This window comes from Ahaetulla prasina, chromosome 1 (assembly GCF_028640845.1).
Source record: "Ahaetulla prasina isolate Xishuangbanna chromosome 1, ASM2864084v1, whole genome shotgun sequence".
Classification (NCBI taxonomy): domain Eukaryota; kingdom Metazoa; phylum Chordata; class Lepidosauria; order Squamata; family Colubridae; genus Ahaetulla; species Ahaetulla prasina.
In genome coordinates, this window is record NC_080539.1 from 114,642,576 (window position 1) to 114,667,529 (window position 24,954).

General features: G+C 38.8%; 1 pseudogene; it reads left to right on the forward strand.

Annotated features, from left to right (window-relative positions):
- Nucleotides 1-213: 213 nt before the first annotated feature.
- The window catches only part of LOC131194045 (uncharacterized), a 28,534-nt pseudogene continuing 3,793 nt past the window's right edge, over nucleotides 214-24,954 (forward strand).

Here is a 24,954-nt window from a genome sequence, read left to right on the forward strand (position 1 = left end):
ATTCCTCCTAGATCAAATCAACAAAGATCTCCTCACACTTCACCTCAAACTCAGCAACAAGATGCACCCGGCACCTTGGGACAAATCCAAACAACTTGCCGCCTGAGAGTCAAACACAGACCACCCTCAAGACAGACACGCACACCAACAAACTCCAAGACTACAAGAACGCCAGAAACAAACCCTCCACCCTCACAGCAACACATGAAACAAACAGTGCATAACATCTCAGATAGGATCCTCACCAAAGCTGAAACCGATGTCCTTTCCAAAGGATTCAACTTTGCAGTCACTCCCAAATACATCCCCACTGAGACCATTATATGCGGAGTTGAAACCAGCCTGACCAAAATCAACCGATGACGCTAACAAAATCAGACTCGAAATCACCAACATCCTCTGCAGCAGCAAGCCACCCAAAAGCAACTTACCCAAAGAGGAACAGACAGCACTACTTAACCTGAAAAAAGATACCAGCATAATAATCCTACCAGCAGACAAGGGCAACGCCACGGTGGTTATGAACACATCTGACTACCAAACCAAATTAACCAACCTACTCCAAGACCCTGCATACAAGCCCCTAAAACAGACCCCACCACCTACCTAGAAAACCACTAGATCCAAAATAAAAGCCTCCCCATCAGCGAAGAAATCCAACAAAGAATCATTCCCAGAGAGAAATCATCCAGATGCCCTAAGCTCTACGGCCTCCCCAAGATACACAAAGAAGGAACCCCACTCAGACCCATAGTCAGCTCCATAGGCTCACCTCTACAAAACCTAGCCAAATTTCTCGCCAAACAACTACAGCCCTATGCAGAATCCATCGCCTCACACGTAAAAAACTCATTCCAGTTCATAGAGATCATAAAGAAACAAAACTTACAGCCCAGCGACCTACTCGTGAGCTTTGATGTCATATCCCTCTTCACCCAAGTGCCAATCAAAGAAGCCTTGACAGCTATCCAAAACAAATATAACCCCCCCAAGCACATACTAGATCTAACCAACCACTGCCTATCCAACACATACTTCATCTATAATGGACAAAAATACAAACAAAAAGAAGGCACCCATGGGATCACCCCTCTCACCTGTCATTGCCAACCTCTACATGGAACACTTTGAAACCCAAGCACTAGAAAAATCTGATCACAAACCCAAACTCTGGCTCAGATATGTAGACGACACCTTCATAATCTGGCCACACGGGAAAGAAAAACTTGAAAACTTCCTCACACACCTCAATAGCCTACACCCCAAAATACAGTTCACCATGGAAACAGAAGTTAACAACCAACTTCCCTTCCTAGATGTCTTAGTCTACAAGAAACCCAATGGCTCCCTAGGACACACCATCTACCAGAAGAAAACACACACAAACCGCTATCTGCATGCACTCTCACACCACCACCCAGCACAGATCAACTCAGAGCCAAGACACTCATCTCTAGAACAAAATGCTTAGCTGACGAACAACACCTAAAAACCGAACTACACACTCTCACAAACGTACTAACATCCAATGGATTCCAGAGAAATAAGATTACCAAACTAATCCAAAAAGAACCCCCCACTAAAACCCAAGACAGAGAGCAAGAAAATGGCACAGCCCTCCTCCCATATATAAAGGCACCACAGACAGAATCAGCAAGATCCTCCACAAACATAACATCAAGACAGCATTCTGCACAAACCAAAAATATCCACCATCCTAAGAAACCCCAAAGACAAAATTGAGTTAGAAAATCAAGGAGTATATGAAATCCCATGCACCGCCTGCCCCACCACATACATTGGACAAACCAACAGAAGAATAAGTGCACGATTGAAGAACACAAGAACTCATTCAAAAGAGGAACCAACTTCTTCCCTGGTCCAACACTTTAAAGTCACAGGACACGATATTGACTTTAAAAGACCAGAACTATCGCCAAAACTGAACACTTTAACAACAGAATAATCAGAGAAGCCATCGAGATAAACGCCCACACAGCATGAACAAGCGAGATGATACCTCCGCCTACCAGCCATTTGGAAACCTGCCCTTATTGACAAACGTGTCCCTAACACGAGGAATGACACCAGACCCACACTCACGAGGTCCACACAGGATGTCACCACCACATCCACCCAGAAAGCACACCCAAACCGCTATCTGCATGCACTCTCACACCACCACCCAGCACAGATCAACTCCGTAGCCAAGACACTCATCTCTAGAACAAAATGCTTAGCTGGCGAACAACACCTAAAAACCGAACTACACACTCTCACCAACGTACTAACATCCAATGGATTCCAGAGAAATAAGATTACCAATCTAATCCAAAAGAACCCCCACTAAAACCCAAGACAGAGAGCAAGAAAATGCCACAGCCCTCCTCCCATATATAAAAGGCACCACAGACAGAATCAGCAAGATCCTCCACAAACATAACATCAAGACAGCATTCTGCACAAACCAAAAAATATCCACCATCCTAAGAAACCCCAAAGACAAAATTGAGTTAGAAAATCAAGGAGTATATGAAATCCCATGCACCGCCTGCCCCACCACATACATTGGACAAACTAACAGAAGAATAAGTGCGCATTGAAGAACACAAGAACTCATTCAAAAGAGGAACCAACTTCTTCCCTGGTCCAACACTTTAAAGTCACAGGACACGATATTGACTTTAAAGACCAGAACTATCGCCAAAACTGAACACTTTAACAACAGAATAATCAGAGAAGCCATCGAGATAGAAAACGCCCACACAGCATGAACAAGCGAGATGATACCTCCGCCTACCAGCCATTTGGAAACCTGCCCTTATTGACAAACGTGTCCCTAACACGAGGAATGACACCAGACCCACACTCACGAGGTCCACACAGGATGTCACCACCACACATCCACCCAGAAAGCACACCCAAACCACACTGATCAGGAAGCACGACCAAGGACCAGAAGCCAGACCGCAGCTGCAACATTAGCCACTTCAAACCCTCAATCCATACATGCAGCAGACTGACACCCACTACGAAGATGTAGCGACCACGAACACGAAGCCAAACAGCAGCAGTGCAGCTCACCAGCTCAAATCCCCTGCAGCACAGATTAGACTGAGCACAACCAAGCCCCCACCAACACAGGACACACCCCAGCCAATCAGAGCACAGAAAAACCCCATCCAATCAGAGCACAGCCAAGCTCCCACCCAATCAGTTCAAACCCCACTAGCAGTTAAAAGGAAGAAACAGCTGCGATCACACATTGCTCCCAGAAGCACGAGCTGAAGCCTGAAGATGACGAATGAGACTTGTCAAGCCGCCAAGACACTTCCAATTTTACGGAGAAAACCCGAACAACCAAAGACCTATATATATATATATATAAAACCTCAGAAAACAAATATATATATATATATATAGTATATCTATATATCTATATCTATATCTATATCTATCTATCTATCTATCTATCTATCTATCTATCTATCTATCTATATACTATATATATATGTTTTCTGAGGTTTTCGCGGGTGTTTGTATGTATGAGTTTTTCAAAGTGGGTTTTCTCCAGCGTAAAATTGGACAAGTGTCTTGCAACGTTGACACTTCAGAGGCGTGCCAAGATGCTTCCAATTTCTGAGAAAACCGAATAATCAAAGACCTACTATATATATACACCCCAGCCAATCAGAGCACTATATATATATACAGCCAATCAGAGCACAGAAAAGAAATGGTGGTAGACTTTAGGAGAAACCCTTCCATACTTCCACCTCTCACAATACTAGACAACACAGTATCAACAGTAGAAACTTTCAAATTTCTAGGTTCTATCATATCGCAAGATCCAAAATGGACAGCTAACATCAAAAACATCATTAAAAAAGGACAATAAAGAATGTTCTTTCTGTGCCAACTCAGGAAGCTCAAACTGCCCAAGGAGCTGCTGATTCAGTTCTACAGAGGAATTATTGAGTCTGTCATTTGCACCTCTATAACTGTCTGGTTCGGTTCTGCAACTCAACAAGAAAAACACAGACTTCAGAGGATAATTAGAACTGCAGAAAAAATAATTGCTACCAACCTGCCTTCCATTGAGGACCTGTATACTGCATGAATCAAAAAGAGGGCTATGAAAATGTTTACAGACCCCTCACATCCTGGACACAAACTGTTTCAACTCCTACCCTCAAAACGACGCTATAGAGCACTGCACACCAGAACAACTAGACACAAGAACAGTTTTTTCCCGAAGGCCATCACTCTGCTAAACAAATAATTCCATCAACACTGTCAAACTATTTACTGAATCTGCACTACTATTAATTTTTTCATAGTTCCCATCAGCCATCTCCTTCCACTTATGACTGTATGACTGTAACTTTGTTGCTGGCAATCCTTATGATTTATTTTTATATACTGACCATGAATTGTGTTGTAAATGTTGTACCTTGATGAACGTATTTTTTCTTTTATGTACACTAAGAGCATATGCACCAAGACAAATTCCTTGTGTGTCCAATCACACCTGGCCAATAAAAAATTCTATTCTATTCTATTCTATTCTATTCTATTCTATTCTATTCTATTCTATTCTATTCTATTCTATTCTATTCTATTCTATTCTATTCAATTCAACATGAAAACAATTATAAACAATTAAAACTATTTAAACAGTACAAAATAAATATGGCACCAAATAAAATGGTTAGGCTTAGGATGTTAATACAGCCAAGGAAATGGGGCCTTTAACACACTTGGGACCCCCAGGCCTCATAACCAAGTCTTCATAACTTTACAAAAGACCAACAGAGTTGGAATCATCCTGATATCCGAAGGGAGAATATTCTAGAGGGCAGCGGTTGCAGTAAAGAAAGTACATTTCCTGGTTACTACCAGCTGGTATTCCTTGCCTAATGGGACCCACAGCATGCACAATCTGACTGACCAAATTGGATGGATAGAAACAACTGGGAGACAATGGTCCCCAATCCATGAAGGGCTTTAAAGATGATAACCATCTCTTTGCACCCTGGAAACACACCGACAACCGATGCAGCTCATGAAGCAGTGGTATTACGTGTGTCAAATATCCAACAACTATTTACTACCCCAGTAGGGATTCTACACCAGATGAACTTTCAGAATTTTTGAAAGTTCTTCAAGGATAGTCCCATGTAGAATTCATTGCATTGCAGGAGTCCAGAAAGAAAGGTCATGAGAGTGCAAAGGATTGTGAGCAAAGCCTCCTGCTCAGGGAACAGGCTCAATTGGTGCACCACCCTAAGTTGTGGAAAGGTCCTCTAGGCCATGGCTGCCACCTGCTTTTCTATCAGGAGCTGTAAGTCCAAGGATCCTTGAACTTACTTACTTACTTATTTCAAGGATCCTTGAAATATTTATTGGATCCTTTTGGGGCAGTGCCAGCCCATCCAGGGCTAGTGGTGGATTGTGCATGCCAGATGCTTGTGCCTTTATTTAAAATCTGCAAAACCCATTCATATGGTTTCTTTGCTATACACAATTGAGCAAATAGCTTACAAAATCCCAACTACACGTTCATCACAGGATTAGAGTGCAAGTTTGAATAATCATCCACTGAGACTGCCTATGAGAAATAGGAGCATGGTATAAATGGAATTGAGCTTGTCAATCGAAAGGTCGGCAGTTCAGTGGTTCGAATCCCTAGTGCTGCGTAACAGGGTGAGCTCCCGTTACTTTTCCCAGCTTCTGCCAACCTAACAGTTTGAAAACACATAAAAAATGCAAGTAGAAAAATAGGGACCACTTATGGTAGTGTAGGTGTTCCGTGCGCCTTTGGCATTTAATCATGCCGGCCACATGTGACCACAGAGATGTCTTCAGACAGCGCTGGTTCTTTGGCTTTGAAACAGAGATGAGCACCATTCCCTAGAGTCAGAAACGACTAGCACTTATGTACAAGGGGAACTTTTACCTTTATAAATGGAAGAAGTGTTACTCCTGCCAAAGCTTCATGGATACTACTGAGATATGCTCTCCAGGTCCAAATAGGAGTGCAGTCCTTCTCTAAATCACCTTCTGAAGCATGCATACATTGTTTTTAAAAATATAATTACTAAATGCATGAAGACTACTGTGCGTAACTTGGAACTCCTGAATGTCCTGAATGAGCAGAGAGAAATCTAGATATCTGTATCATAAATATTTGAGTCTCCCAATAAGTTGTGATCTAGGAAAGTATTATATGTATTTCCACATTTCCACAAATGTGAACAATCCCCTCCCGACTACTTTATAATACACTCTTGTATTACCCAGTGATTTCTACAGTTTAACATATAATATAAACTCTACCACTGATTATTAAATACATGGATTAAGAAGCTGGAATGCCTACCTGCTTTTATCTCTATTTAAACAACTCAAGCACATCTAAACTGAAAGAGATATTTTCTTTCAGATGTGGAACTATTATTTTCAATATTTATTTTAATATGAAAGATGTGCTTATTCATCAGTAAGGTTACAGAGAAGCAGCACATCTTATCAGCTATCCTGATGATAAATGGAAACATCCTTTCCTTAGCAGCACAATAAATATTTCATAAATCTACTTGAATCGCAAAGAAAGGGAAAAATATTTCCAGCATCCCAAATGTTGTTTTCTTTTTGCTTAAAGCTGCCAACAACTATGATATCCTTTGGTATTTTGCACAGAATTCTCCTGTGTAATCCAACTCCACCTATATTCCTAAATGAATCTGAGAATTATATACAAGATTTGTATGGTCTCATTTTAATATTGGGAAAAGATGGTTATCAAACCACAGACTGCTTTTAATGCATGAAGGTGAAGTTGCTTCAGCTGTTTCTATATTTATCTTAATAAGTATGTATTTTTTTTTATTATGTGCCATCAGATTGGTGTCAATTTATAGCAACCACATAAATACACCTTCTCCAGGATGATCTGTCCCTAACACTTTCCTTCCAGGTCTTCCAATACTGTGATCAAAACCATCCACCCACCTGACAATCTTCCTCTTCTCTTTCTTCCATCTTTTCCAGCATTGCAGCAGTGGTGGGTTTCAACATTTCTTACTACCGGTTCTGTGGGTGTGGCTTGGTGGGCGTGGCTTGGTAGGTGTGGCAGGGGAAGGATACTGTAAAATCTCCATTCCCTCCCCACTCCGGGGGAAGGTTACTGTAAAATCTCCATTCTGTCCCCAATCCAGGGGAAGGTTACTGCAAAATCCCATTTTCTACCGATCAGCTGGGAATTGGGAGGCAGAAAATAGATGGCAGTGGGGCCAGTCAGAATTTTTACTACCGGTTCTCCTTACTACTCAAAATTTCTGCTACCGGTTCTCCAGAACTGGTCAGAACCTGCTGAAACCCACCTCTGCATTGCAGTCTTGTATAGAAAAGTTAATTCTACAGCTGATGTCTGTAGCCATCGCCATTAATTTGTTCACCATTACATTTAATCTTAATCCATTTTTTATTGTGTTTCTTGACTTTCATTTGCATTTTCAGCACCACAATAGCACCATCAGCCCAGCACCTTTTTCTGTTGATAATTCTTTCTCAATTTTAAATCCACACTTTATCTTTCAATCTAGCTTCCCTTAATATATGTTCAGTATTTGTGTGTGTGTGTGTGTATGTATATATATGTGTGTATATATATATACACACAAACACACACACACATACATAACAAGAGAATACACATTTTTGCCTTATTCCTTGACATACCTGGAAGCCCATCTGCTTCACTATGTTCCATCCAGACTACGATTTCCTGCCCCGCCTACCATTTGAGTTTCACATGAGGACAATGAGAATTCCAAATTTTTCTAAGCATACTCCATAGCATGAAATGGCAACACAATCAAAGGCCTTTCTGTAACAAATTAAGCTCGTTTGTTTGGTATTGAATTGTTAAGTATTTTGATTGCAATAGTAAAACCCAATATAAACTAAACTCAAAGAAAAAAAGAATTGTAAGAAAGAAGAAAAAGTGCAAGAAAAAAAGAAAGAAAAAGAAAGAATATGATAAAGAAAAATAAAAGAAATATATAAAGTGACTTCCAGCCTTCATTGCAAACAAGTACAGATAAATTTAGTAATTCTTCACCTCCTATAAGGTTACAAACAAATATATCTTCATCCTATAATCCATCCTTATCTATAAATCCATGAAACCTTAAATATTGGTATTGTAGTTATTCATTCCTGGCTCCAGTCTTCAAACAATTCCTTTAATACTTCCAAAGTTATGACATTTTTAATACTTTTTAAGTTTAACTAATAGTAAAAGGAGGCTTGTGGTTTTTTCCTTTATTGTCCAGTTTCTAAAACTATAAAGTTAGTTATCTTTATTATGAGCCAGGATAACCAGAATAATTCTGGTTCCCATGAGAAACTATTTATTTGTTATAGTTAATTCCAAAACCTTAATCAACATTTCAAAATTAACTGGCTCATTAACCTGCTTGTAACTTTCTTAGATCAAAATGTTATTTAGCTTTTTGCTGTTTATTTCAAGGTCTTTTTATGTTCTTAAGCTTGTAATTAGTTTTTATTTTGTTCTGAGTTGAAGCTTAACTCACCTGGCAGCTTTTCAAAATTTTCATTCTAAAGGCCTATAACTTTTAGTTAATAGGCAGTTTTTGAAAGTGATTAGAAAGTGAGGCTTACGAGTTTTGTGTCCTTTAAAAAGCTCTGCCACGGTTGCAAACACGATGGCTAATTCCTTCATCTTCCAGTGCTCAAACCTGTGGTTAGACAATATATTAGAGCTCATTGAATAAAAAGAAATTAATGAAACCTGTGAGGTATGAAATCAGAGAAATAATGGCTGAATTTTCTTAACTACCAAATTCACACCAGGTTGTCCTTAAGAGTGGAAAAAAATGGCATAACTATTCAGATTTTTTGCTGCTTTCTGTTCTCTTAGGTACTAAAACATCAACTCTGAATGTGACTGCCAAGCAAGAGAAGAGTTGAATAGCAATAAATGAGCTGGCAGCATTATTAAGTCAATGGACAACTCGCTCAGTATTTGAATATACAACAAGTAAGGCAGAAAATGAATACCAATTTTATTCATGACTCAGAAGGAATCTCATAAAACTCAGGTCAGTAAGTTAACTACTACAGCACTTTCAGTTAAAAAACAGTCTCCAAAACTAGGCAGTGCAGGCCAAGAATTTTTAAATGGTAATTTTACCATAATATTTTTTGTTTTGTTTTTTTAAAAGATACTCTCAGGTTCTCTAAGAAGTGATACTTTTCTACTCGACTTGCTGAAAGTGATTACAAAAATATTAGCCGGTTTTTGATGACTAAGTAAATAACTAATGCAAACTGATTCTAAATTCTTCAGTATAGAGTTTAAAAGACATAGTGCCAAGGATTAAAACTCTGGATTAAGAGTATTTTAATGATGGATTGGAGGATCAAAAATATCAGTGAAGGGGTACATGATTTATGTTCCTAATGTTATTAAATACTGGAAGGAAAATTGAGAATTAGTAAGTGTTCTTAATTTGATTTGGTACTTTTTCTGTATTGGTTGCTTTTTCTGTATTACTTGGTAAACAGGAACAACAGCACTTTGGCTGGTTTTGTTGCTGAATTCTTAGTGTTCTGAGGTTAACATTTATTTGCAGAGTCAGATAATTTTAGAATTTGAGCTCACTATCAAATTGTGGTCTGTGTAGGGAGTTCTTGAAATCTATACAAGCAAGATAACACTATCCAATAAAATAATAGTTAAAAAAATAAAATATGCTTGTTTTAATTCCCTAAATATTTGTTAAAAATTTGGGAAAGGTGTAAAATACAAGAATGAGGAAAGTAGAATCACTGTGGCAGTCAGAAGACGAGAAGCTTTCTTAAAAGGAAGAGACTTTTAAAGGCACCAAAAAAATATCCTAGGAATTGAACCATCACTGAAAGCTTATTTGTCTTTGTGTGGGGTGTGTGAGTAGAATTTGCTTTAAATGTTGAATTTCTGTCTACTGCCGTGGCTACTGTGAATTTATAACTTCAAGGAGACAAATATAGTTGCAACCAAACTGCGTTATATATTTTGGATACAATTTAACGGGATAATTAAAAAAAAGCAAGTAATACTTCTGTATGACTACCAGAAAACTAATTGGACATGCCTCGTAGTATTAGAAATCATACTCAATTTGAGATAATCTGAGAGAAATGGGGGGTGGGGGGAGAACAGGGGCAGGTGAGAGGTTTTGTGGGGAAATCAGTCAATTATCCAAGTAACTGAAGAGGCTTCAAATATCAGCAAACTACAAAAAAGATTTCTGGTGTGCTTGATAGACATTCAAATGTCTGTATCTGTATCTGTATCTGTATCTGTTTCTGTTTCTGTTTCTGTATCTATATCTAATCTATCTATCTATCTATCTATCTATCTATCTATCTATCTATCTATCTATCTATCTATCTATCTAAAAAAACCCATCCAATCAGAGCACAGCCAAGCTCCCACCCAATCAGTTCAAACCCCCACTAGCAGTTAAAAAGGAAGAAACAGCTGCAATCACACATTGCTCCCAGAAGCACAAAGCTGAAGCCTGAAGATGACGAATGAGACTTCATCGAAACGTCGCCAAGACACTACCAATTTTACGCGGGAGAGAACCCGAATAGCCAAGGACCTACATGCAAACACCCGCGAAAACCTCAGAAAACATCTATATCTATATCTATATCTATATCTATATATCTGCTCTATGGCTTAGTTCTCTCCTTAAGCCTTGGGGTGTTCCAATCCACTCTATGATCCAGGTTTTCCACCTTTTGTTCTTTTAATCTAGCAATCATAGAGTTTAAACTCATTACTTCATTGAAGTATGCTGTAAAATGTCACCCAGTTATACTGTCTGTCAATCAGCAGGATTGTTGAAAATAGGTTTTGATAAGCAAGATAGAATGACATAAAAAAGAAGAAGATTATTTTCTTGAGCTTACAAGGTCACAAAATTATTGAAAGCAAATATAAAAGACAAATTATTAGAAACTTACTGTAGTAAGTATGTGAGGTGATTATAATTTATCAGCAAATGCAACCATATGACAAATACTTACTTGGGAGAACTGAGCATCCGGTTATGTGGAAAACTTTCCTTATTGAAACTTTGATTTTGAAGAAAGTATTTTTCCTCTCCTTAAGATTGTTTGCATGCTTTCGAACCACTTACAATGAGGGTAGGGTTTTGTATCCACATTACAGAAGAGAATAGAATAGAATAGAATAGAATTTTATTGGCCAAGTGTGATTGGACACACAAGGAATTTGTCTTGGTGCATATGCTCTCAGTGTACATAAAAGAAAAGATACGTTCATCAAGGTACAACATTTACAACACAATTGATGGTCAATATATCAATATAAATCATAAGGATTGCCAGCAACAAGTTATAGTCATACAGTCATAAGTGGAAAGAGATTGGTGATGGGAACGATGAAACGATTAATAGTAGTGCAGATTCAGTAAATAGTCTGACAGTGTTGATGGAATTATTTGTTTAGCAGAGTGATGGCCTTCGGGAAAAAACTGTTCTTGTGTCTAGTTGTTCTGGTGTGCAGTGTTCTATAGCGTCGTTTTGAGGGTAGGAGTTGAAACAGTTTATGTCCAGGATGCGAGGGATCTGCAAATATTTTCACGGCCCTCTTCTTGATTCGTGCAGTATACAGGTCCTCAATGGAAGGCAGGCAATTATTTTTTCTGCAGTTCTAATTATCCTCTGAAGTCTGTGTTTTTCTTGTTGGGTTGCAGAACCGAACCAGACAGTTATAGAGGTGCAAATGACAGACTCAATAATTCCTCTGTAGAATTGGATCAGCAGCTCCTTGGGCAGTTTGAGCTTACTGAGTTGGCGCAGAAAGAACATTCTTTGTTGTCCTTTTTTAATGATGTTTTTGATGTTAGCTGTCCATTTGAGATCTTGAGATATTTGAGATATCTCAAATATCTCAAGAGATATTTGAGATATCTTGAGATACAGAAAATTTGAAGGTTTCTACTGTTGATACTGTGTTGTGAAGTATTGTGAGAGGTGGAAGTATGGAAGGATTTCTCCTAAAGTCTACCACCATTTCTACGGTTTTGAGTGTGTTCAGTTCCAGATTGTTTTGGTTGCACCACAAGGCTAGTCGTTCGACCTCTTGTCTATATGCGGATTCGTCATTGTCTCGAATGAGACCAATCACTGTTGTGTCATCTGCGAACTTCAGTAGCTTAACAGATGGATCATTGGAGATGCAGTCATTGGTATACAGAGAGAGAAGTGGGAGAGCACACAGCCTTGGGGGCCCTGTGCTAATTGTACAGGTATTTGATGTGATCTTGCTTAGCTTCACCTGCTGCTTCCTGTTTGTTAGGAAGCTTGTGATCCACTTACAAGTCTGTTCCGGTACCTGTAGCTGGTTTAGCTTAGTTAGAAGAATGTCTGGAATGATGGTTTGAATGCTGAACTAAAGTCTACAAAAAGGACCCTTGCATAGGTCTTTGGAGACTCAAGATGTTGTAGGATATAGTGCAGAGCCATATTAACAGCATCATCTGTTGATCTATTTGCTCGGTATGCAAATTGCAAGGGGTCTAACAGCGGATCCGTGATGGTTTTCAGGTAGGAAAGCACTAGCCTTTCAAAGGTTTTCATGATTACAGATGTTAAAGCAACTGGTCTGTAGTCATTCAGTTCCTTGATGTTGGGCTTCTTCGGCACTGGGATGATGCAAGAGCGTTTGAAGCAAGAAGGAACATAACACATCTCTAGTGATTTATTGAAAATATGGGTGAAGATGGGGGCCAATTGGTCAGCACAGACTTTTAAGCAAGAAGGAGTTATCTTCTGGGCCTGGAGCTTTTCCTGGCTTTTGTCTGTGAAATAGGTCCTGCACTTCCTTTTCTGTGATCACTAGGGGTTGTGAACCCAATGAAATGGGGTCAGTTATAGGAGGCTTGGCTGTTGTTGGTGTGTCTGAGATGGGGGTTGTGGAGATAGGTGGCTGTAGTTTCCTTTCAAACCTGCAGTAAAACTCATTCAGGTCATCTGCCAGAAATAAATGTTATAGAGTTTTCACCAGGATCCCTTTGAATCCGGACTACGTTTCCCAAATGAACCAAAGTGAACGCATCCATCATTAGCTAACTGGACTACTTCTTATATCCTAGCCTCTGTGTATGTCTCTGCTCAGAAAGTTATGCAAAAAATCTGCCAGTTTTCTTGTTGAGAGTTAAACTAAAAATGAGCATGTACAATGCGTCACTTGTTTAACAGGCATCTCCAAACAAAGAAGCATAACTTTGCTAGAGATTATCTTGCCATTTAAAATCTCTGTCAGAGTCGAGTTGAGGAACCGTAGAATGAAGAGTTGTCCCTCGTGTTTTGCAAAAGCTTTGGCAAGGCCTGTCTAAAGTGGCTGCATTTTCAAGTTGCTTTGAATTGGTAAAAGACAGCTTGTTTAACATTTGGAAGGATGAAATAGCACCATAAAGAGCTTTCCCAAGCTGGTTCTCTCTTTGCCAGCTTGCAGTATCATCATGTATTTCTGCCAAAGAGAGTTTGCATCAGCTATGTTGACAGCCTCTCGTGAATGTTAATACGCCATCTCCATATTCATGTTAAAGCTCTCTTCTGGCCCCTCATTTTTTAACAATACAGTTGACGGTTGTGCCACTGTATTTCTCAGAATTGGAGATTGGAGCTAGATATGAATCCTATGTGCCTGTGGCTATAGTAATGTTGCTACTTACTTATTCAATTGTTTAATGAAATTCATTTTAAGGCCTCATTTCCAAAACTGAAATGTCCATGCTCATTAGGAATAAAACTTAAAATGCCAAACTTTTCAGATGATGTTGATCTGGGGACCCTCTGGTATTATCATGTTTTAAACTAGTTAAGTTTTCGGCAGAGCTTGGGTTTGAAAGAATGAGGGTCAATTTCCATAATTTCTTTGGGCCTGAAGGATCTTTACTGCCATAATGAAACCTGAATCATACCATCTGTCTTCTGCTCTTGTCTTGACTCCTCATTCCCACCCATGTATTCATGTCCCTGTAAGGTTCTTATAAAAACAAGGATAAATATAGCAGTGTCCCAAAATCTATGATATAGTATCAACTGCTGAGTGTACGTATATAAATTCACATATAGAATTTTTGTCATATTATACCATGTTTTCCCCAAAATAAGACTCAACCAGAAAATAAGCCCAGCACGAATTTTCAGGATGCTCGTAATATAAACCCTACCCACAAAATAAGCCCCAGTTAAGATTGTCAACCAGACGGATGCATTTAGTTCCATATTTCTCAGAAAATAAGACCTAACCAGGAAAAAAGCCTTAATGCGTCTTTTGAAACAAAAATTAATGTAAGACCCAGCCTTATTTTCGGGGAAACACAATATATGTGGGTACACGGGTATATACATAATATTTATTTAGGTCTTGGCATATTTATTTGGCATATTTATTTATTTATATATGCATAATATTTATTTGTATACGCATAATATTTATTTATTATGTAGTGCATATTGGAGGTGGTGACCCTTAAAATTTCATTTTAATCTTTGCCGTTACTGTACATTTACAGTGACAATAAATTTATTCTAAGTCTAAGTCTATATAGGAGAACATCTTCAGAAATGGTGCATTCAAAAGATACATAGGTTTGGCTACATTTCTCTGGGGAATATCATATAAATGTTGCCGTGAGTGTAAGGAGCAATATGGAGTATATTGGTGAGCAAGCATGCAGTGAGCTACGGGAGGAAAGGACAAGGTCCTATTACTTGACTTTCCATTTATATCTCCATGGATTCTGCTCATCTCACCTGCGTCTTTAATGCTGAAAAAAGGGAGAGAATACAGTCCTTGAACTTTGTAGCTGTTTCCTGTAATGGCACTTTTGGATGCCATCTTAAATCAGGTGTTTTAAGAATTAATTTGCCCCACGCACTACAAGCAGAAGAGAAGAATCACCAGTGGTCAGAGGGCCTGAAAGTGCCCATCCTGCCTCATTTTTGTTCTTTTTCAACTTTTCAAAAGAAGAAGAAGAAGAAGAACTTTGAGATGACTGCTGGGAAACATTAGATATGTAGTTTTGTTTAACGCAAACCTGGCTGCAAATTTGCTCTTCTCTGTGAATATAATAAAACAATTCAGTGGCGGGATTTATTTCCTCCACCTCTCTTGCAGGCTTTTACATGTCCTAGTTTTAGCAATCCTATTTGCCATTGATTTTAGTAAGACAGATATTGAGCTCAGGAAGGGGGGGGAGGGGAGCCTGTTTTTACTAAGGTGTCTAAATATAGGTCCCACAAGCTTAGGAACTAGCTCAAGCTTAAACACTTTGACCTAGATAAATGAATTATAAAAGAAACACACACCTTTGGAAAAAAAGATTTTCTAAAGCAAAGATTAATCTTACCTTGAAAGCTTGACTATAGGTGCTATTGATCCCAGATATTCTTAGAACGTTTGAAAGTCAGACTTTCTACACTTTCTTCTTAGTTTTTATGCAAAAGAAGTGACTCGTCAAACATCTAACTGATCTCTACCATCTCTTTTCTCTTTCACTGTATTGCAAAGGTCATTAATCCGACAAGCTGAATTATGAAAGGAATCATTTAAAGCAGGGATAGGAAACTTTTTCTAGGTTGCAGGCTCTCCTGGTCTGTTTTTTGAATGGCCAAACAAGAAGCCTGATTTACTTTCATTGAATCATATTTAATCACAATGCCTGAAGATATTAATACGCATAACAATCATTCCTGAATATGGTTAAGTTGATTTTTTTGGTGTCACTAGCTCTTCTCTCACCTCCAGAATGCTGCCCCTGGCAATACTTGGAGGCAGGGGTGGTTTTCACTTACCTTCACTACCAGTTCGCAAATGTGAGTGCGCATGCACAGTGTGTCAAAAACAGGACCTGATAATGTCCGGGAGGGTGGGTGGAGTCTTCTGCCGCCACTGGTACTGGTTCGCCCGAACCCGGATAAAACCGGCTAAATACCACCACTGCTTGGAGGTCTCTGAAGGTGGGACCTGAAAGGTTGCATGGGCTCCAAGGTTGCACATTTCTGCTGTCATTTTTTCAGCTGTTCTGGAAGACCTGAAGCACCTCCAGGATGAGTTTGTTTAAGTATGCCTTTCCGTTTGTCATGTTGTAGTTCATAGCGAGTAACATCTCCAGAAAAATAAATAAATATTGAAGTTTTAGAATGGATGACATCAGTCCTGACCAGCTTCTGATTCTAGTTCCTTTAGCATGTTTCAAGAGGTCATAATTCCAGATTTGCTCATTCAGACTTCTTAATTTCTGACTCCCCTATTTTTCCCCTTCAGGATAATAGCATTGGCTAAACTACCTAGCGATATCCAGTCAGCTTGGCTCTGTGTCAATGTATATCGATGTATGTATGTATTCATGGCTTTTTGTTGTTATTGGGAACACCAGCAATTAGCCCGTTGGAAGGAGACATCCACCAACCATATCCTCAAAATATTTTATATGAGATCTATTGCATGGAATGAACAATTGCAGCGGTTAAAAAAGGAATGCATCTGTGTGCAGCAACAGAGGGTTCTAATGGAAATGATGAATTTTGTAATAATGCCCAACTATGGTAAATGTATATGTATTATATGCTCAAAGCTTATGAATCATGATTTCATTTTGAAATAATTAGAATCTTCTGCCATTAACAGCAGGATACATGGATAATTATACTTTAGAACGAAATGTCTGGCAAAAGGCTTCTCTGTTCATATGACAGTTAGGTTTTATGATAAATATTACAAGTGACAATCTTTAATATAAATACAGAAGAGAAAAATTAACACTATCAATCTTGGCAGAATACTATGGAAGGAAAGCAATGGCAATAACCAGATTATTTAAGTTTTTTTTCCCCCACCTACATATTCAGACTAATTTGTAAAGAATATTGCTTTGGACCTAAGCATCCAACAATTACTGTGACCCTATATTTATGATTGTGACATTAATAAGTGTCTTGGAAATCTATCATAACACTTTGGGCAGGGATACCTCTATTCATGTTATCATTAACACAGACAAAAATCATGATATGCGGGGGGTTTGATCAACCTGGTTCAGAAAAGGATTCTCTCCTTTGAATTGTAGAATTCTTTACTAAGAATTCTTTACTAACAAAAAGGCTTCTTACCTTGTTCTTATATCTTTTAGTGTTTCCAGAGCATCTCAAAATAGAACTCTTGTCCCCATAATTAATAGAAGAAAATATTAGCAGAGAGTCTTTGACAGAACACAGGCCAAAGCTGTTATTGAGGTTCTTCTCTCTGAAGCAAAGAAGTACTAGCTTTCTATTACTAGAACGAGTATTCACACTTTTCCATTTTACCAATGGGGAAAACTCTGGAGAATACCAACAAAGGAGAATATTTGTAGCTCAGGGTTGAAATGAAGGGTCCTTGGTACTCTCTGAGCTTGTTTGTTTTCTTGCAGACATTTCATTACCCAAACTAGGTAACACCTGTCGGAATATTCATGACTGGGAAGACATGGTAACAAGGTCAGCCAACAAATAGGCATAGCAACTAAATCAGCCAATTGGGAGCTGAGACAGACTGGAGCCAGGGCGTGTCTTAGTCTGCAACTTCTGAGTCTGTAAAGGGAAACTGAAATCAGTGTGTGTGAACTTGTCTGCCGGTCTGAGCTGAAATGAAACTGTGAATCTGCTGTTGGTATTGTAAATTTACTTCATGTATTATTTTGAATATAAAGAAGTTAATGAATCCTGCTGTAGCAGTTTATCTGTGTGTGCTTCTGGATTTGATTTTTCCAAGAAACTGTTGTGACTAGGCCCAAGTAGTTATTACCAGATGCAATCAGTCCTAAACAAACATATTTTATTAGAACAGCTGAGAATTACTTCATTCTCAGCTAGTCCAAATTAATTTCAAAACAAAATCCTTCAGAAAAAGTCCTTTGGCCTTATCACAAACCTTTGTCTTCTTTGGCACCCTGCCAAAGGCTTTTCTTGGCAAGAACCCCATGAAGTTCAGAAACAAGAAACAATTGTAGCAACGTTGCTTTCCTACAAAGAACCCAAGAGCTGTTGCTGTTCTTTTAAGCCTTATGGGAGGGGCCAATCATCTCCTGGCCTTACTCTCGAGTCATCCGTTTTGCTTTAGCTGCTCTTGCCTTTTAGCAGTTCTTTGCATGTGTGCACTAGGAACAGGCTCCTCCTGTTCCTCTGCCTCTCTGCTGTCTGCCTCTGGAGGCTCCGGAGTCCCTGTATCCCTCCCAGATGGCCCTGGCCCCATCTCTGCCTCCAACGCAGAGCCCTCGTCCGGGGCTTCCCTGACTCCAGGACTGATCCATTGTCCTCCCCAGCCTCCTCATTATCTGACTCTGGTGCCAGCTCTGCAGACTGCTGGCGGACCACAGAAACTCTGAAAACATCATCAGTACTAGCACTGATGATGTTACCTAGTTAAGGGTAATGAAATGTTTGAATGAAAACTAGCAAATTCAGTGAGCATCAAGGACCCCTTTGGAGAATAACATTCTCAGCCAAGAAAATAGGCAAGTCTATCATTGATCAAATCAACCCAGATCTCTCACTGAAGACAGAAATGACCAAGCTCAAATGATCTTATTTCAGATATATTATGTAAAGGCTCTGGAGAAAGCTCTAAAGCTGGGAAAAGTGGAAAGAAAGAGAAGGACAAGCAGCAGGAAGATAGGTAGATTTGGTTACAGAGGTGACGGGTGCATCAATGAAAGAACTGATGAACCAGTTTAGGAACAGGTCAACCTGAAGAAAGTCTACGTATGTAATTGCTAAGAGTTCACACTTTCTTGATGGTGTACACCCACCAAAATCAATCATTACTATTGCATTTTCTCTGTGTCACCAACAGAAGTTTTTCTTGAAAGATTAGAGCATTGCCAGCACTTAACCCAAAATGAGGTATGAAAGAAGATTTTCAGAATTTTGTAAAAGGCTTGCAACTTACTTTTCCAAGCACAATTTTTGTATCAGTCTTCACTAGTACTTTGAACTTATTCTTCCCCATGACTGATTACATAATTATCAAGTGATTCTGATAGTTATTGCCGACCATCTCTTGCTGATTCGGTTATCTGTATATCTATCATCTAATGAACGTCTGGATTGTTCCTTCACCAGGGAAGGGGGAAGACTATGCTCCCCCTTCAGAGTACCATTGGTCTATCCTATGTATGAATATGTATGTATATATTTTTTAATTTGCATTTATATCCCGCCCTTCTCCGAAGACTCAGGGCGGCTTACACTATGTTAGCAATAGTCTTCATCCTATTTGTATATTTATACAAAGTCAACTTATTGCCCCCAACAATCTGGGTCCTCATTTTACCTACCTTATAAAGGATGGAAGGCTGAGTCAACCTTGGGCCTGGTGGGACTAGAACCTGCAGTAATTGCGGGCAGCTGCTGTTAATAACAGACTGCATTAGCAGTCTGAACCACAGAGGCCCTATGTAGCTCCCCAATCTTTCCGGCTTTGTGGACCAGCAAGGGGTGTGTGTGTGTGGAGGGGGGATGGTTCTGCATGAGTGGTGTGCAAGTGTGGGCACACGTGCAACTCTATTTGAACAAGCAGCAGGTATGTGTGTTTGCCAATGCAAACATGCAAATGGAGCACGTGTGCACATACTTGCCCACTGCTCATGCAAGTGGGGATGCGTGTGCGCATTTGCCCACCTCTTTGGTTAGCTCAGTTCTGAATAGCTCACGGCCCAGTAGTAGGCCATGGCCTAGGGATTAAGGACCCCTGATATATGAGACAGGTAGACTACATCCAGCCTGGTTGCTTTAAAAACTTCTGATATAAGAAGAGTCACTTGTTTATCAACAGATTTTGTAATACTGTAATAAATCCACTGTGGAAAAAAAACCATATAAATAAGTCACAGTGTGACAGAAGCTACAGCACTGGGAAAAATAAAAATCCCATGCAAAGAGACCATTCACTATAAAGAGAACACAATGAAACATACAAATGAAATATAGAATTAGAACAATTATTCAATAATTGCCACAGTCGCTATAAAATAACTAACAGATACATAATTCAGGGGCAGAGACATGACATTGCTTATACAATTAAGACCTGGCAAACCACACAACTGGCAAATAGCAATAGGTGAAATTTAAGTTGGGAAGGAATAAGAATGAGAAATACATTGTATATTTATATTACAAGCAACATCTGTGTATTGACTAGACAAAGTCTTGAAATATACTTGCTGAGTTGAAGCACAACTAGCAGAGTACAGAACTGTCAGCAGGAAAGAATTATGTATGACTCAACATTTTTCTTCTATACGCAAACTCCACGAATGATGAGGCCCTGAATGCTACTGCCTCTAATTGGAAAGTAATAATTTTAGTTGAGATATTACAGAAATCCATCACAGATTTTTTCCCCCATATGAAATGGATAATCTGCCGAAATAGAATTCACAAGCATCTGTCATAAAACCCTTCTCCTTTCAAAACTGTAATACAGACATGCATATACTTATTTGCAGATGTTGTATATAGAAATAAATATACTTGGGAGCATTGCATATAACACATATTGGAGTGTCAGTTTGGTTTAGTGGTTAAGGCACCAGGCAAGAAAACAGGAGATTCTGAGTTCAAGTCCCACTTTAGCGGTGAAAACCAGCTGGGCGACTTTGGTCCAGTCGCTCTTTTTCAGCCCAACCTACCTCACAGGATTCTTGTTGTGGGGAAAATAGAAGGAGGAAAGTGTTTTTGATATGCTCACTGCCTTGAGTTATTTGTAAAAAATAATAAAGGTGAGGTACAAATATCAAACAAATAACAAATAAAGGAGGCCTATATATGGGAAAGTTGCAGATTTTAAGAACGTTTAGCCATTCATCACTTCCTTTGCTCTCTTGTGTAATTTATATGGATTTTTAAAAATGATATGGTTGTTTATAACAAGTCTAGAAGACCAGGGTTTGTGATGCAATATTACTTTATCATTTTTAGACATTGTCCCTTATACTAAGTGCTTATGGTTTGAATGCAGGATTTCTGCAGTTGAATTGTACTCAAAGCTCCAGAAAATTTAAAGTCTCTGTTTGTTTATGAGAGCCTCAGAATTTAGCCATATCTATTTGGCATCCTTACCCATAGCCTTTTAGTAATATCACCTGTTATAATTTAAAATGTATAGAGTTATTAATCACTTAATATCTGTTTACACAAGAAGATTAGACACAATGGTGCCTCCAAATTAAACTAGTTAGATTTAGTAAGATCATCATTAGAAAGGCGCTTTCTGATAATAAAATGTCCAGATTAAAAAACCACAAGCTCTTGATGGTTGGGAATTCATTATATTAAATACCACTCCAGTTTCATCTACTGTATTGGGTCAGCTGTCAGTTAATGGTGAATCAAAGGAAACATACATTAAAAATGGACAGCAGCTACAGTAGAAGAGTTCTATGCCTTTTCAGTAATGACATTCAGGTTTGGGGATATTAAATATAAATAAAGCACAATTCAGGCATCTACTATATTTGAACGAATAGCTCAAATTTCTACTTGATATGAATAGAAAAAATAGTTTAAATCCATTCGTTCTAAAGATCAGGTCTCTAGATGGAGAACTTGAAATTCATTATTTCCACAAAAATATTCTTTGCTCTTTTTTAGTCTGTAATATTTCACGAAAGCTGACTTAAATAAATATCCTTCAAAAAATGTTCATGTGTATTTGTATAATAATCAATAAAAATTCTCCTTTACTTTTTTATGGGTATAGCTATTCATGGTCCAATAAGTTCTGCATGGTGGGAGACAAAGCAGAGGTGCATTCCTCTGGAGAGATTAGAACTTGGTACTGTAATAAATTATTCAGGTTTTACTTAATTTATATTTTCTGATCTATCCATATTCCTGAGGGGTTTGCAGCTTGGGATCAATAAATCTGCAGTTGTTTTTGTTTTCTGCTTTTAAGCCATACAAAGTGCAAACTCTTGCAAGCTTTGAAAGCCCATGGGAACCAAAAATCTGGACCCATTGTTTAACATCATCACGAGGACATGTTAATTGCTGCACTAGCAACATCAACTGTCTTCCTAGCATCACCTGGCCATCACTGAAATGATGTAAAATCTGTCTAGCACAATGGCTGGATGCAAGGGTGGGCTTCAAAACTTTTAGCAAGGGGTTCTCTGCCTGATTGCTGGGTGGGCGTGGCCATGGTGGGCCTTTCCTTGAGCCTCTGGGAGGGTGAAAACAGCCTCCCCATGCTCCGGAGGCCCTCTTCCCAAACTTCTGGTAGACCCATTTTTTGCCCTCCCTGAGCCTCTGCGTGTGGCCTGCACTTACCTGCATCCAAAATGGGTTGCGTTAGGGACTCCTGGGAGGGGTGGGGTTGGCAGGGTGAGGCCAGCCAGGAGTGGGATTTGGGGGTTCTCTGAACTGCACAGAATCTTAGATCGAACCCCTGCGAATCCCCAGCAACCCACCCCTGTTGGATGGCTATCCTACAAATCACTAGTCTGGATGTTGCTTTTGCTTGGCTGAAACCACATCAATTCTGTGAGGAGGAAATTACTTATTTCCATATACAAAGGCAACTACCCTACTTAGTAACTTTTTTCATTGGTGAAAGGTTTTTCTTTTTAATTCTTGAGTTAAGCAACCCTATGAAAATATCCTCTTGAATAAAAGAAAGGAGACAAGAAACATTGGTTTAATAGCTTCCATGCCAGTCACATTTGAATAACTTCTTTGATTGCTTTCCAGTTTGAGAAGGAATTCTGGACTTCATTATCATCCTGGACCTGGTGAAAAGAAAGTTACCACAGTGGTTCCCCAACTGTGACGTACAACAATTCTCTAAAATAATAAATATTTTATGCGCAATTCCACCTGAATAAAACTAATTATTTCATGCATGTTCATTCAGTCCTTAATTAAATTTTAATATCTGCATTATGGGGATTCTCAAACTTTGTTGATACAGCAACTATCCACTGCAGGCTTGCACATGTAAAATCAGGAGAAAAGTGCAAAGTAAGTTTGAACAATGCTGCCACTTCATTTGCACAAGTTGAACAAGGTTTTTAAAAGTCTGTTCCCTGCATCCCACTTTCAGCCATGTCCCCTCATGTACTCCCAGTTGTCCCAACTGTTGTTTGAGGACCTCAAAAATTCCTTCTTCTCAACTAGACCAAGGTTTTTGTCATCAAAGGTTATAGAAATACTCAACCATTGGTTGTTTCTAAAGGTCTTTTCACACACTAACCAAATGGTTTTTCTTTTCTTCTTTAATTCTTCTGGCCTGAAGAATTGAGAATTGAGCTGAAGAAGCTTGTTGGATGAGAAGCAAAATGTCTTCAAAGGAAAAATCAGAAAGTCCAGTTGCTTCTTGAATAATCACCTTTGGGACAACCATGACCTGGATTGACTGAGAACCTCCACAGACATTCTGGCCTGAAATGTTTGCAGGCAGTGATATGAAACAGCTGCTTCTGATTTGTAATATCACCACAAAATAAGTTTTAAAAAACTCAGAATCTCTTGTCTCCTAGTTTCAATGGAAAAAAAGATTTTTTTAAAATTGATTGATTGGTTGATTGATCATGTGCTATCATGTCAGAATTGACTTTTAGGGACCTCATAGGGACTTGTCCCAGCTTCTGCAAACCTAGCAGTTCGAAAGCACATAAAAATGCAAGAAGAAAAAATAGGGACCACCTTTGGTGGAAGATAACAGTGTTCCATACACCTTTGGCATTTAGTCATGCCGGTCACATGACCATGGAGACATCTTCAGACAGCACTGGCTTTTCAGCTTCGAAATGGAGATGAGCACTGCCCCCTAGAGTCGGGAACGACTAGTACATATGTGCGAGGGGAACCTTTACCTTTAGGTAGTTTCTTTTTTATAATGATTTATCCCTAACATGGTCCTTCAGGTTCAACTGTTACAGTTGTTGAGATCATCCACCTTTCTGCTGGTCCTTCTTTTTTATACCTTCAAGTCTTCTATAGAGAATTGGATCTGCACAAAATGTATCCAAAGTATAGTAATAATAGTAAAAAAAATTCTTTGACACAATAAGTACAACACAAAAAACATACAGTAAACATACAGTATACAGTAAATCTTAATTTGCTTTTCCTAATAGGTGTTCTTTCTTCCTTCCTTCCTTCCTTCCTTCCTTCCTTCCTTCCTTCCTTCCTTCCTTCCTTCCTTCCTTCCTTCCTTCCTTCCTTCCTTCCTTCCTTCCTTTCCTATGGACTTCTCCTTGTTTTGCTTACTGTTTAGAGTCACATTTCATTCATTTATTCATACAAATAGAATAATTAGCTTAACTACGTAAGAAAATATTATTCAGAAGAATCTTTTGTCTATTGTCTAGTCAGGACATATCTGCAAAGAATCAAGTGGTCAAGAGGAAATCTTGTGGACTCCACTATTTCAATCTTTGCTGTTTTGTTAATTTGAGTTTTATTATCCTTGTAGCTGTTTCAACATTTGATTTAACAGAAAACAGACGTGTTTCTTCTCCCACCCATGGCTACTTTCTAAATTAAGTCCCATTTATCAATGTTTGCAGATCTATCCATCTATTTCTTTCTAAGAAAATGTGTTTAGGATTGTAAATCTCTCTTGAGCCTATTTGCAGTTCTTCATCTATGTATTTTATGAACACAATCCATATGAGCAACATGCATAATTGTAATTTTTTTAGAATATCTTTTGAATTTTGTTTATTCTTTGGTGTTTGTATGCATGTGGGAGGCAGCAGACAAGCATAGACCTGCTTAATCTAATCAGTGTAATTAAAGTGAAGCAGATTAATCTGGGGAATTCTAAAACAGAGCAACATAATATCCCCATTAATC